The 12,643-nt window shown below is 37.1% G+C and overlaps 1 protein-coding gene and 1 long non-coding RNA gene across 8 annotated transcripts in view; one reads left to right on the forward strand and one right to left on the reverse strand.

Moving 5' to 3' along the window:
• dgkg (diacylglycerol kinase, gamma) overlaps positions 1-7,224 on the reverse strand; it is a 142,259-nt gene extending 135,035 nt beyond the window's left edge. For 2 of the 7 annotated variants that reach the window (XM_085136648.1, XM_085136646.1), the window contains exon 1: positions 6,938-7,224. The gene's annotated coding sequence lies outside the window, so the exon portion shown is untranslated. The remainder of the gene's footprint in view (positions 1-6,937) is intronic. The other 5 variants (XM_085136650.1, XM_085136649.1, XR_014869996.1 and 2 more) reach the window with 4 other exon arrangements.
• Positions 7,225-7,363: 139 nt separating this feature from the next.
• Positions 7,364-11,084, forward strand: LOC146500286 (uncharacterized). The gene is made up of 3 exons (XR_014869997.1): positions 7,364-7,792; positions 8,581-8,641; positions 10,122-11,084. It is a non-coding gene; the product is annotated as an uncharacterized LOC146500286 (long non-coding RNA).
• Positions 11,085-12,643: the final 1,559 nt, after the last annotated feature.

Consider the following 12,643-nt stretch of genomic DNA (forward strand, 5'->3'; position numbering starts at 1 on the left):
ATATGAAGCACCTTAAGTAAGTAAGTAAGTAAGTAAAATTTTATTTATATAGCTCATTTCTAGATAAAAAAAAAAAAAAATCACAAAGTGCTTCACAAGGTATAAAACAGAACCAGACAAAAGTTAACAAAATGCAATTCTAAAAAGATGTGTTTTTTTTAAGGGGGCTGTTGTTGTGATTTGGCGCTGTATAAATAAACTTTATACTCGGCAAGAAATGTAAACAACTGTTGAAAGTGATGTGGAGGAACTATGTCCCATTCATTTTTACAGAATTGTTTTAATTCAACCATAACGGAGTATTTTGAACTTGAATCGGCTTTTACTTTCAAGATGGAACCAGAAGGCTAAAGTACCTTTTGTTTTAAGATTACATCATTATCATTTATTATTACTTTTCTGATAGTTATGTGGTTTACTGTCTACTATAACATTTTTATTTCAAATCCTGGTCTTAAAACAAACCACTCCTTAGTCAGTGGAAAACCTTTCTGCTCTGACAGAGACTCCTTTTCTGTGAGATTGTTAATGTGTTGCAACAAAGGTCAGAGGCAAAGGTCTAACAAGCCAAACACAAAATTCGAGACAAATTTAGTGATTATTAATGTTTCAAAAAAGAAACTTAATGGAGCCATGGGTAACCTTATGGACTACACCGTGTTTCATCTTTACCCTTAAAAGGACTGCTGCTGATTGATGTCAAAACTTGACAGGGCACAGACATCATGTTCACAAAATCACACATATGCTATTCCTGCTTCTTGTCCCAGACTATCTTTAATTGTCGCCCAACTCATCGCCCGCTAAATCCTAATCTAGAAGATTGATATTCTCTATGATAGTTCTATCAATCTCAAGAGAATGAATCATAACAGCTTTCACCTATGCTTTCATAGGTCTGTATGATGAGCATTGTTAGTCATCTGCTAAACTTCTACCACACTGTTATTTGCCTACAGCAAGTGTACATTGTGAAGGTTACAAGGATAATGAAAAGACAATATGTATGTGTGTTCTGTGATCTACTGTGGCGAACACCCGCAGCACATGGAGCAAAATCTCAGCTTGGAAATGACACTGTAGGTGACAAACTATCTGGGAGCAGATTGATCTGCGATTAGCACTGCTGCAGGCAAGGCTCACATAGGGCTTTCTGTTCTCTAACCTACTGGGGATGTAGCCTCACAAATACCACGAGTATTTATGGAAGGCCTTGGTGTCATGGCAACTGGGGGATTGTGTGTAAAACGCAGAGGGAAATGGAAAGGCCAAGCTATACACAAGTACTGATTGCACTGTATTTAAAGAGGAATGGCAGTCGGTTTGAAATAAGAGGTTTCCATGCTGCTTGTCCACCCTGTCATGGTTGAGTTTTGTGTATATGAAACATGATTATGTATGATACCCCTTTCCCAGAGTTAAATGCACTGACCAAAAAACATTGTAAACACAAAAGGCAAAAACACCACTGATACTTTGAATGGCACCTTTAACTTAAAATACAGTGTATTGACATGTGACCTGTTGTAATTTACCACATTTTAATCATGTATATACGACTATACAATAAAACTTTTTTCTACTATTGGATCTCTGTGATGTCATAAAGAGTGATTGTCCTTCATATGGTCAACTCAGGTACAAAGCTTTGGTTGTGAGCACAGAAACCACCTAACTGCTGTTTAAACCTTTTGTTTCCAAGGGACAACCAATCAGATGAAAACTCGCTTAACCCTCTGAGGTCCAGATCATCATCAGTGAAAACCTGAATCCTTTGCAATCACAATATATACATTTTGTTTATGAGAAAAAAAAATGTTCGCCCAAATTTTGGCAATTAAGGGACAAAGAAAATAATTCTAATATGTTTTGGGATTTATTGGACAGGTACAAAGAAGAGGAAGAAGGAGGAGACGACATGTGGCAAAGGGCTGCAGGTCAGATTCAAACTTGTGTCGGCTGCTCTCAGCCATGCAGCATATGGTCTCCTGCTTATCTAACTGAGCTACACAGGCACTGAAAATAACTTTTCTTTGTCCCTTAATTGCAAAGAAAAATTTGCCATTTACATTTACATAAAAAAATACTTTTTTACTTGACTCCAAACAATAAGGTAGGATTTCAGTTTGGAAAGGGTTAGCCAGGGATACCACTTTTTGATATTTTAATTCTTGGCAACTGGAATATTAATTGGCTTAATAGGAGTTGTTCATAAAGAAAAAGAAAAAGGGATTTAAGTCTTAAGTCAGACTTCTGTGACCTTTTTCAAATTGTGACACAGCCAACAAGGTTTCCCTTAAATAACCACAGAGTCACAATAGACCATAATATAATTTCTACATGCACATATGATATATTTACAAATGTTAAAAGATTATGTTCACAGGGTGTATTGGTGGGGGTGGGTTCAACTAATCATAACTTGATAAATGTCACCTGAAAGACAAAATTGGAAAACCTGGAAGTGGAATTGCGCTCCATGGATCAGATATAATTTTTTTTTAAATATGGATCTATTTCTGAATAACATGAAAAAAAGAAACTTGTCAAACGCATGATGTTAAAACAAGTTGTTTATGGATAATTTGGTTTTCTAATTTGGTTTTTGTAAGTTTGAAGATTTTTTCCCCCCTTGGTGGGCACCAGGAAGAGTAGCAATCACATGGTGGAAGCTAATAAATAAATAAAACTTTATATTACTTCTGTAAGTGATGCTGAAATTGATAATTTTATTTCTTTTACTTCCTGCTGATTTATGGTTCTGATTATGTTCAAGGAGCACATCTGTTTACAGCAGCAAATAATTCGATTTCACTAGCAAATTTAGGCTACTAAAGTAAAGCATTTAGTCATACATCTTTTGCTTCCCTTCTGATAAGATATACACCGCAAATTAGGGGGGTTTACAGCATATAGCTAATTCCAGCTCTGCTTAAAATAGAGATATTCAAAAGGATTCAACGTGTTAATTTCCTTCTTTCATAGAAAGAATCAGAGTAGAGGGACTGTCTGTTTTCTAAACTTAAATATAAATTTGACTATCAACACTATTAAAAAGTCTAAATAATTAAAATCTTTTACCACTTATGACTCATCTGCAAGGGGCTATTTATAGTTTTTTGGTACTTTATCTTTACATTGTTATTTCAATAATAATATGTTGTTGTTACGTTTATGAAATTGTAGAATAAAAGTCATAAAAATTGTTTAATTAACACAATTTGGACAAGTGTGGAGTCAAATCTATTAAAATGTACAGTCCTGGTGTTGCTCTTAAACTATATGGGGCACTCTGAACATTAAAGGTTTTGGTTTGTTTTGTTTTTAACTTAAGATCATACATTACTATACATGTATAATTGGAATATGTCATAATATACATGTCATATGATTTTCACGTTTATATTCATGTGTTCATATTCATCTATATTTTTGTCAAAGCCGCAGGGAATTACTGGAGACAGGCACAAAGAGCCACAGGGAACACTGGAGCTGCAGGTCTGCAGACCACACATGGCATACCCAAACTGTAATAATTTCACAGGCCATAATACAGACCTATAAAGACTTGATCAAAACATCTTATAGGTTCTGAAACGTAGCATATTTGTGGCTTAAATACGTCCTAATTCTAATCCTTCTACTAGGCAGTTCTTCAGTAATGTGGTGGATGGTCGGTGTAGATTTACTACAATATCAAAACACTGTAGGTTTTGCACATCCACTCCTGAGTTACTTTTAACTGTACAAATGTGTGATATAGATGACTGGCAAAGAGACAGTGGTATGCAGCCTTGTGGATACTCAGGACACATTTACCTCTGGATCACTGGAGCGTTAGACCAATCCTTGTTTTGGCCCCTCGTGCTTTGTATTGCATCATTTCTCAACCCAACCTCTTCACTAGAAAACCATACAAGGATATTTTAGTGAAATGGTTGTAGTCTCTTGTAGTTTTGGTCAGCAATACACTGACCGTTAAAAGCTTACTGCATGAAAAAGGGTCTAATTAATATTGTGCAAGATTTCACACATATGCAGCAAATTTATTATATAGTCTCCATTTAATAAAGCCTGACTTCATAAATGCGACTTCAGTAGAATGAAATGCTTCTGGAGGCCTGTTACCTCTGCTTTAGCTCTGTGGAGAATCTAGGTCTGCCTGGACACTGCTGAAAGCCCTTTACTAGGATATCTTGTTAGTCTTAATAGAGGCTGTACTATGGGTTATTATTTGTCACCCTAAAACATTTCGGGTTGATCATGTTAGCTACATGTTTTGCTGACACTTGTCTGATAGAACTAGTACTGTTATGAAATTATTTTTACTTCGCTAAAAGAGAAATAAAAATACAAACAGCTGTCCTCTTTCCATAATCACAAAACTGCTTTTAACAGCTTGACAGCAGAGGGTGTGACGAACATCAAAAACAAACTCAAAGTTGCATTAGTCATGTTACAACATGGCCTCATTTAAAAATGTGTAATTTAGTTATTTTTTTGCTAAAGTAGCTATAATCAATACTACTACTACTTGCGTAGCAGCAAACAGCTACAGGCCCAGAGTGAAACTCATCAGTAGTGGAAATATGTAGTGGAGAATTTTGCAGCTGAAGGGACAAATATTAGGAAGTGGTGGAGATCAAAATCAGAGCAAAAAGATGGTAGATTTTACACTTCTAATCAGATGTTTACCTGACAGTGTCTATTACAACCCAAAGTGGAATCTTTTTTCCAACAAAAAAGAAGTCCTTTTGTTCTCGAAACCTTAATGAAACCAGTAAAAACAAAACAGATGATTAAAATGAAAGTCCAAAATAGGTCTTGAGCTGAAGTTGGCTGGTGGATTGCATGCAATTTGTACAGGCTCATTCTGTGGGCTTTTGTTGCCTTTCATTGCCGTTTAAGAGTAGAAATATTCTACCCATTTTTCCTGTTCAGCAATGTGACATGACCATCGTTAAAAATAATTGTTGAAGAAACCTGATTATTGGTTAATTGTATGGGAATGACAGGTGCTGACAGTTGTTACATTTTACTGGCTATAAATTAATAATACTGTTGCAAGTTTTCGCAACAAGCTTAAAAGGTCACATCAGAATGTAAGTCTTGTGTTCTGCCATTATGACTTTATTGCACATATTGTACATATAAGAATATTTTTTAAAAAGAAGTCAATGGGGAAGATTATTGAAAAAAAGGTTTTGTTTTTTACCATGTGGCTTCTCTGCAACTGAAAGTTGCTAGTCTATGACCTTGCAGTGTCATTGTTTGCTCAGTCAGACTCACAGCTCACTCAGTTCTGTCTTAAAATGATAAGTTAAAGGCCTCAGCAGTCACCTATGTACAGAACATCATCTTTGACTCTATAAGCTTTTAAAACTGTGTATCATGACTGAGCAAACAACACAGAATGCGATGCTGAGCCACTAATTCGTTTAGCGCCAGTGATGACTCATTTCTCTCTCACTGTTTGGGTCTAAAACTTCAAGTAGTGAAGACTTGTGTAAAATAATTTGAAGAATTTACACTAATTTTACTTAAATGTTGCTTTCATGTGACTGAACAAATATGTATTTCGATCAAGAAACAGATGTTTCAAAATGTGTGGGCTCACCTCTTCAGGTCACTGTGTAAATGAAAGAAATAGGCACTTATTCACCTCTTAATAGTGAATTACTCTCTGATGACAGACAGCTCCTCATCAGTAGGTTTCACTACTGTTTTCTCAGACCTTGACTGACCCAGCAGCCATCCTCTTTCAACATGACTTACACCGCAACATGGCCATGTACTGTAGTGTACACATGCACTTGTGCTTCTATGCTTTCCTGGTGCTTGAGCAGCATTTTAGGGCTCTGCTAAATGATCCTCTTCTCTTCACCCTCTATCCTCACACTCCCTGCTAGGGACTCAGCCTCTTCTCATATGTTTCTGCTCCTCTCTCATTTTCTCTGTTGATCCTCTCCTCCCAATTGGCTCGGCTCTGCCCTTTCAGCTCGCTCGTCGTGTTCATGTAGACGAGGCTGGGGCAGAGAGTCCTTAATGTTTATCAGCATCCAAGTGGATGCTGTCAAGGAATAAATAACCATCACATTCGGTGATTGCTTGATGAGATGTAATTAGGCGTGCCGATTGGAGATTAATCATGAGAAGTCGGTCGCTTCGTTCTAAAGCATCGCTCTCAAGGAGGCATCCCGGGATTACAAGGGAGTGACTTGAAGATGTGCAACATATACCCATAAACGGGTGTTTTTTAATGAAAAATACAAATATAATAGCCTCAGAATTAGAACTGAAGACAGACCACACATGTTTAGTTGAAACTTACACCCTGGTTCAAAACAGCTGATGTTTGGGGAAATGCTTTTACTTGATTTTTCTCTTGCATTGCAACTCCTTCACAAAGGTCACTGTATTAGGCTGGCTGCATATTTTACTGTAAAGACATTTTTAAAATGAACAGTAACCTGACCTGGAACATGATGTCTGACTCTGTTGCCTAATACCGCCCGGTCAGACTACACTATTGATCCTATATTTTGCTGAACTGTTTTGTAGCCAGCTGTTTCTTAAGGAACAATGAGTCTGAGGCATTTTGGTTTTTAACCCATCTCCACCCAAACACACGTCACAAACCTCCTGAACTGCAAAATGATAGTCTTTTATCACAAAACCTAAATGAGAGTTTTGTTTACAATAAAAACCCCCCAAAAAAAAAAAAACCCCAGAAAAGTTGGAAAATAAAATTAGCCAGAGAGACAGAAATTTTTCAAGAAACATGGAGGGAGATATAAATATTTAAGTGTAGTTAAAGGTTAGATAGAAACGAGAGAGAAGAGACTGCTCACAGAAACAGAAAAATGGAAGCAACGGCAGCAGACAGACATGAGAGAAGCGGGAGCATGAGGAGTAGTCACAAGAAAGTCTGTCCTACCTCTGGCCATTGCTGCTCTCACTACAGTCCAAGTAACATCCTTGTTTAGTCGTTTAGTAGAGACCAAGCTAGTCCAGTCCAACAGACTGCCAGTCAGTCAGCAGGCTCAGGGATGTGGAGTCGTGGCTAGACTGGACTGGTGTCTGGTTCCCAATGAGGCAGGCAAACAGAGGCAGGCAGCAGCAGCCGAGTCGTCCTCTCTGCTCACACAAACACTCGGCTACATGCAGCACGACAGCAGAGGCACTGACTGGAGCCTCAGCAGGGACAGAAGCAACATCCCTCCCATCCAGCCTGAATTAATTAAGCCTTTTTTTTCTCTCTCTCGCTGCTGTTTTTTCTCTCTCTCTCTCTCGCTCCCTCTCTTCCCGAGTGTGTGTGTGTGTGTGTGTGTGTGTGTGTTTCTGCTTCCCCATGTTCAGCTTCCTCTCTTCTCTTCCTTTTCTGTGTCACTGATCAACAGCTGCGCTTGCTTCTTCTCTTCCCCTTTGATTCAACTGTCCTCACTACACTGAAAAAAGTCTAACATGCAGTCATTCATTCAATCTAATAAGTGCCATTCAAAACAGAATAAAATCATTGATTTGATTGTGAAACCCTTTCTTTTTGCATTTTAAAATACCACTTTTGATTTGGATGAAACTAAATATCTGCACAAAGGACACAACGCAAAGTTTTTGATTTCTCTCAAAACATATATTTCTTTTCATGTTGAACAGATAATATCTTTAATTTGAGTCAAAGTGATTTGCACTTGAACACGCCCACCAGAAATAGACCGGGACCCATTTTTATTCTGCATGGCTGCTGGAAACATCGTGTCACATCTTTGATTAATTTCATCTGAAAATAAACGTAAGTAAAGCCAAGTGTGTTACAAAAGCTTTTATAATTTGTATTGCCAAAATTGCAGAAAAGAACCCCATTTAAGCTGGGTCGACAGCCACCCCCAATTTTTGCATGATTGTAGCTGCTAGCTACAAGCTAGCTAGCTATCCGGCGCGACGTTAGAACTGGTTACCAGCAACCGACCATCACAGTTGGGAATGCAAGTTTGGCAAAAAGCCGTTTTTTTTTACCAGTATACTAACTAGCTAGCGTTACCACGATGCATCGGTGGTGGATACAGCTAGCTAGCATAAGTTCATAGTTCATAACATTCATAGTATAACTCCGTGCTCCGCTTCGTTTGAATTTTTCTGGTGAGCTCGTGGTTTCTAGACACAAGCTTGTGTTTGTGCTCGCACGTTTGTCTCTGTCTCTCTTCATATAAATATCTGTGTGTTATGTGTGTGTACACCGAGCGCAAAAGATAATTATTAATGTGCATGATTTAGAGACAGAAATAACAAGCCAGCATATAAGATCAATGACATAAGACTAATTCCTTCAATTGACTTTCAGGCGCGGCTCGGAAAAATGTGCATTTTCTGAAGAAATTTTAATTTTAACAGCAAAAAATTGACCCTATGCCAAACTTAGTCGCTAATGGCTGATCTGTAGACTGTTTGGTAAACCTAAATCAAATTATAGTACTAGCTTTTTATAAGGATGTGTATGTCATGTTACGTATTTCTTGGTTTTTCTATATTATGTGTTTTATAGAGAAGTAACATTATTCTTTTTTTTCTGTATGCTTTCAGAACCACAGATCGCTCCATCCATTCCATGGCTGAAGCATACATTTTCATTTAATCTGAACAGGTATCATTTTGCATTTACACTGCACATCCTTTTTAAACATTTCATAATAATCTAGACCCTCCCTCATTATCCTCTCATTCACCTTGCTGATGTGTTGGCACTATTGTGTGCAATAATTGCTCTCTCGGCTTCACCCAGGTGTGTGCTCAGTGCTGGTTGTGTAGGGAGATGTGCCCCATTTCCCCTTTTCTAGTCTTCGTAATTGAAAAGCACTCTGAAAATCACTTTTGTAGTAGTAAGTAATATTGCTATTGCATTAGTTACATCCGTTGTGTGAGTTAGTAAGAGATCCTTGTCCACTAATTTCCTCTGTCCAGTTCTAAATGCAGCAACATTTTCTATGGAGGGCAAAGGGAACATTTCATTTTGGTTGTGTCCTGTTATTTTGGAGTGTAACTACTTAAAGAGTAACTGAAGCCTAACAACTTGTTTTGCTTAGAAACTGTTATAATGGGTTTTTACAATGCAATCTTTCAGTTTTGGGCAGTTTTTGACATTTCTGTGTAAACTTGTTAAATTCTACCCTTTTTGGTCTAACTCTTACACATGGTTTACATTGGCCACAGGAACACTTCGAAGTGGTGCGCTTAGGAAAATCATACACTGTCAGCTGCTCCGCTGTTCACACCAGATGCATATTTCTCCACAACGGTCCAAAAGCGCTTCTGTTCATCTGTTTATTCAGAGCTAAAACCCCCCCCCCCCACACATTTACTATTATTACTCAAAGCCAGTAACTGGCTTTGAGTAATAAAATACCTGTTTGAGACCAACCACTTGTCATTCATTCGGAAGCTACATTCATTTATATTTTTCCAAAATGATTTGGCGACCCCAAGAATTATCTCGCGACCCCAATTGGGGTTGGGACCCCAAGGTTGCGAATGTGTCTTAGAGACGATTCTGGTGACTGGCATGTACCGGTGACGGGCATGTACCGCTGACGTAGGCATGAACTGCTTTCAGCCAATCACAAAATTCAAATGCAATAGCCACCTTTCAACCCTAAGAGGGCAGCACTAAGACATTTTTAGACCAAAAAGTGTAGAATTTAACAAGTTTACATGAAATTGTAAAAGAAATGCCCAGTAACTGAAAGGTTGCATAGGTAAAGACTCACTAATACAGTTTATAAGCAGAAAAAAGGTGTTTTGAGGGTAAATTGCTGTTTAAGTAGTGCGACGTGTCAATCACAGCTCAGCCTGCCACCCACATGAATGCTGGTCCATCAGGCACCGCCCCCTTCTGAGGCATTTCTTCAAACAGAGTTTGACTAGGGATGTAATCTTGGGGGGGAATTACTCTCAACACAAAAAGGAAAAGCCCTCCATTATTTTCTCATTCTCATACTGATGGAAGGGGGTGGTCAAATAAATTGTCATTGCAGCAGATGGACAAATTCATTTTTGGAATTCTATATATCAAACCAATACAAACATTACCTGTTTGGGAATTTAATATATTCCCTTTGTTTCCTCAGTTATCGGATGTGGAAATGCAAGGACTGCAGCCTGTCATTTTCAGGAAAATCTGAGCTACTACAACATTATCGACTTGATCATCGGTTTCATGGCAGGCACCGTCCTTACCCATGCATCCATGAAAATTGCCCCTGTTCATCCAGGACATGGAACGGTCTACAAAAACATCTAGCTAGGAACCATCTTTCTCAGGAGTCCACACAAAAAGCCTCTTCATTCAAGTGCTACATTTGTGACTACAATCAGCTTTCCACAGAGTATGATTTTTTTCAACATATCAATCAACATTTTTAAAAAAAATGAACTTGTCTCTTGTATGTTTAATGGTTGCTCATACAAAAGCAATATTTATGGCAGTTTCAAGACCCATAAATGGAGAAAACATAATTCATGCACTGTTAAAGACTTTAAAAGTGGAATATTTGTCACATCATCTATCAGCTGCTATCCTACAGACTCATTGAACTCTGAATTGGATGAGCCAACCATCACAGACTCAAGAGATTTTGAAAAGGAAGTTGAACTGAAATTAGCTTTAAGATTCGCAAACTTAATTGTGAACTTAACACTGCACAGTAGTGTGTTTGCATGCATGTGTGCATGTGTATGTGCATGTGCATGTGTGCTTGGTTATTTTGCTTGGTTGGCCTGCAGTGGTATTCTACATTCAAAAATTATAAGAACACTCATTTGAAAGGGAGATTTAAGTTGATTTCATTGATACATGTGTAGATTTTTTTTACATTGTACAGGCACAGTGCACATCTAAACGTTTTTGAGTACTTGCAAATTGGTTTAAAAAGAGTTTTTATAATGGTTTTATGCCAGTTTTAGACACTGTTGCAGGTTTTATACTGGTTTTCAAAAGATTGCAGGTTTTATACTGGTTTTCAAAAGATTGCAGGTTTTATAAAACAAACATTTCTCTAATCATTTCTGCCGTAGCACTAAATCTGTATATTACTAATTCTCTCTATTGATTATAGTTAAAATGGTTTGGAACAATAAATAATTTTGAAATAATTGGTTGGCCATCTGTCTTGTTTTTTATAGGAAATGCAGAGCATTTTTGAACTGAAATAAAATGAAATGTAAAAAATATAGTTTGAATATATGTAAATCAATTACCTGGCTTCAACACAAACATATTAGTTCATGTTAATTTGGTTCGATGTGAATACATTAGGTTGGTTAAATTTCAATATATTAGCTTGGTTCAATAATTAAAATATGGTTCTATGTAAAAAAAATCAATTTGGATCAATGCAAAATTTAAAGTTTCAGTCAAGTCTAGTAATATTGTTTATATCAACAAAAGTATCAGGTCATATCAAGTGACTCAATTTGGATTCTATGAAGTCAAATATTTTGGATGTGACAATTGGACATCATTTTTTTTTATTTGAGTAGGGTTATTCTTTTTACAGTGTACAGTCATATCTGTTTTATTCTTTTTGAATTTTCAAAAACAAATCTTTTTTTTTATTTAAAACAATATTTCCTACAAAAGGCAGAATGCCCAATTACATTTATGTTTCAAAGAATGGAAATAGACTCAAGAGTGTCACATCTATTCAAATTGTCATACATCTTCATTGGTTCTGTTATAATAATAAATAGTTCCATTTAAATTGTTTGTGTTTAATCTGATGTAAGGCTTCCAGAATGGAAACGGTTAAATTATGAACCTCTATTGGCTTTGGTTAACTCTGGGAGATCTTAGGGCACCTACAGTTGGTTTATTCTAGTCCAAATTGGTTGATAAGTTTGTATAGTCCTAGCTTTTCCTGTGGTTTGGTTTCTTTTGAAACAGAGAAAACTCCAAGCGAATCAAATTTGTCAAGCCATCCCAATAAGAACGTTCAACATTGCAACAGTTTGTAATGGATAACAGTTTGTATCCATTGCACATCTTCAGTACTCTGTACTTCTATGCTACTCATCCCAGAATGCAAGTACGTGACTATTTGGAAGCATTTAGCTCAAACATTCAATGTACACCTGATAGTTGTGTCTGATCACATTCTCACCATAAATAACTCATGGCCACCTCTGCCAGTGGAGTATTGACAATCAGGGACAAATTAAATTATCCTTCTGATTTGCAATGAAAACGTTTTGTTTTCTTAGATTTTTTTTACCAAAACATAGCAACAGGGATTTAACAACAAGGTTTGGAGCCAGCGCTGGGGTCATCACTGATGATGTCTTATGTCTCAGATTTTTATATGATTCAGAATATAATGAGATAGAAACTAGGAAATAGTTTCAAAGGAATAACACAAAAATGTCGATTAAAATTAACCTCGAAAAGCAACATTTACTTTAAATGGGAAATGCTGGGGAAACCTAGTTCCCCGAAAACTGCCTCTTGTTTATATTTTCTTCCACAGTTCTCACCAGGACCATTATGTGATCTTCCTGTGTATCATACACCCACACATGTACTCAGTGAACATCCTGCACAGGTTGTCATATAAATTTAAAGGTGTCACAGTAAATGTGTCAGGCTGTTGTTCCA

The sequence above is a fragment of the Neolamprologus multifasciatus genome, chromosome 16 (assembly GCF_963576455.1).
Source record: "Neolamprologus multifasciatus chromosome 16, fNeoMul1.2, whole genome shotgun sequence".
NCBI lineage: Eukaryota > Metazoa > Chordata > Actinopteri > Cichliformes > Cichlidae > Neolamprologus > Neolamprologus multifasciatus.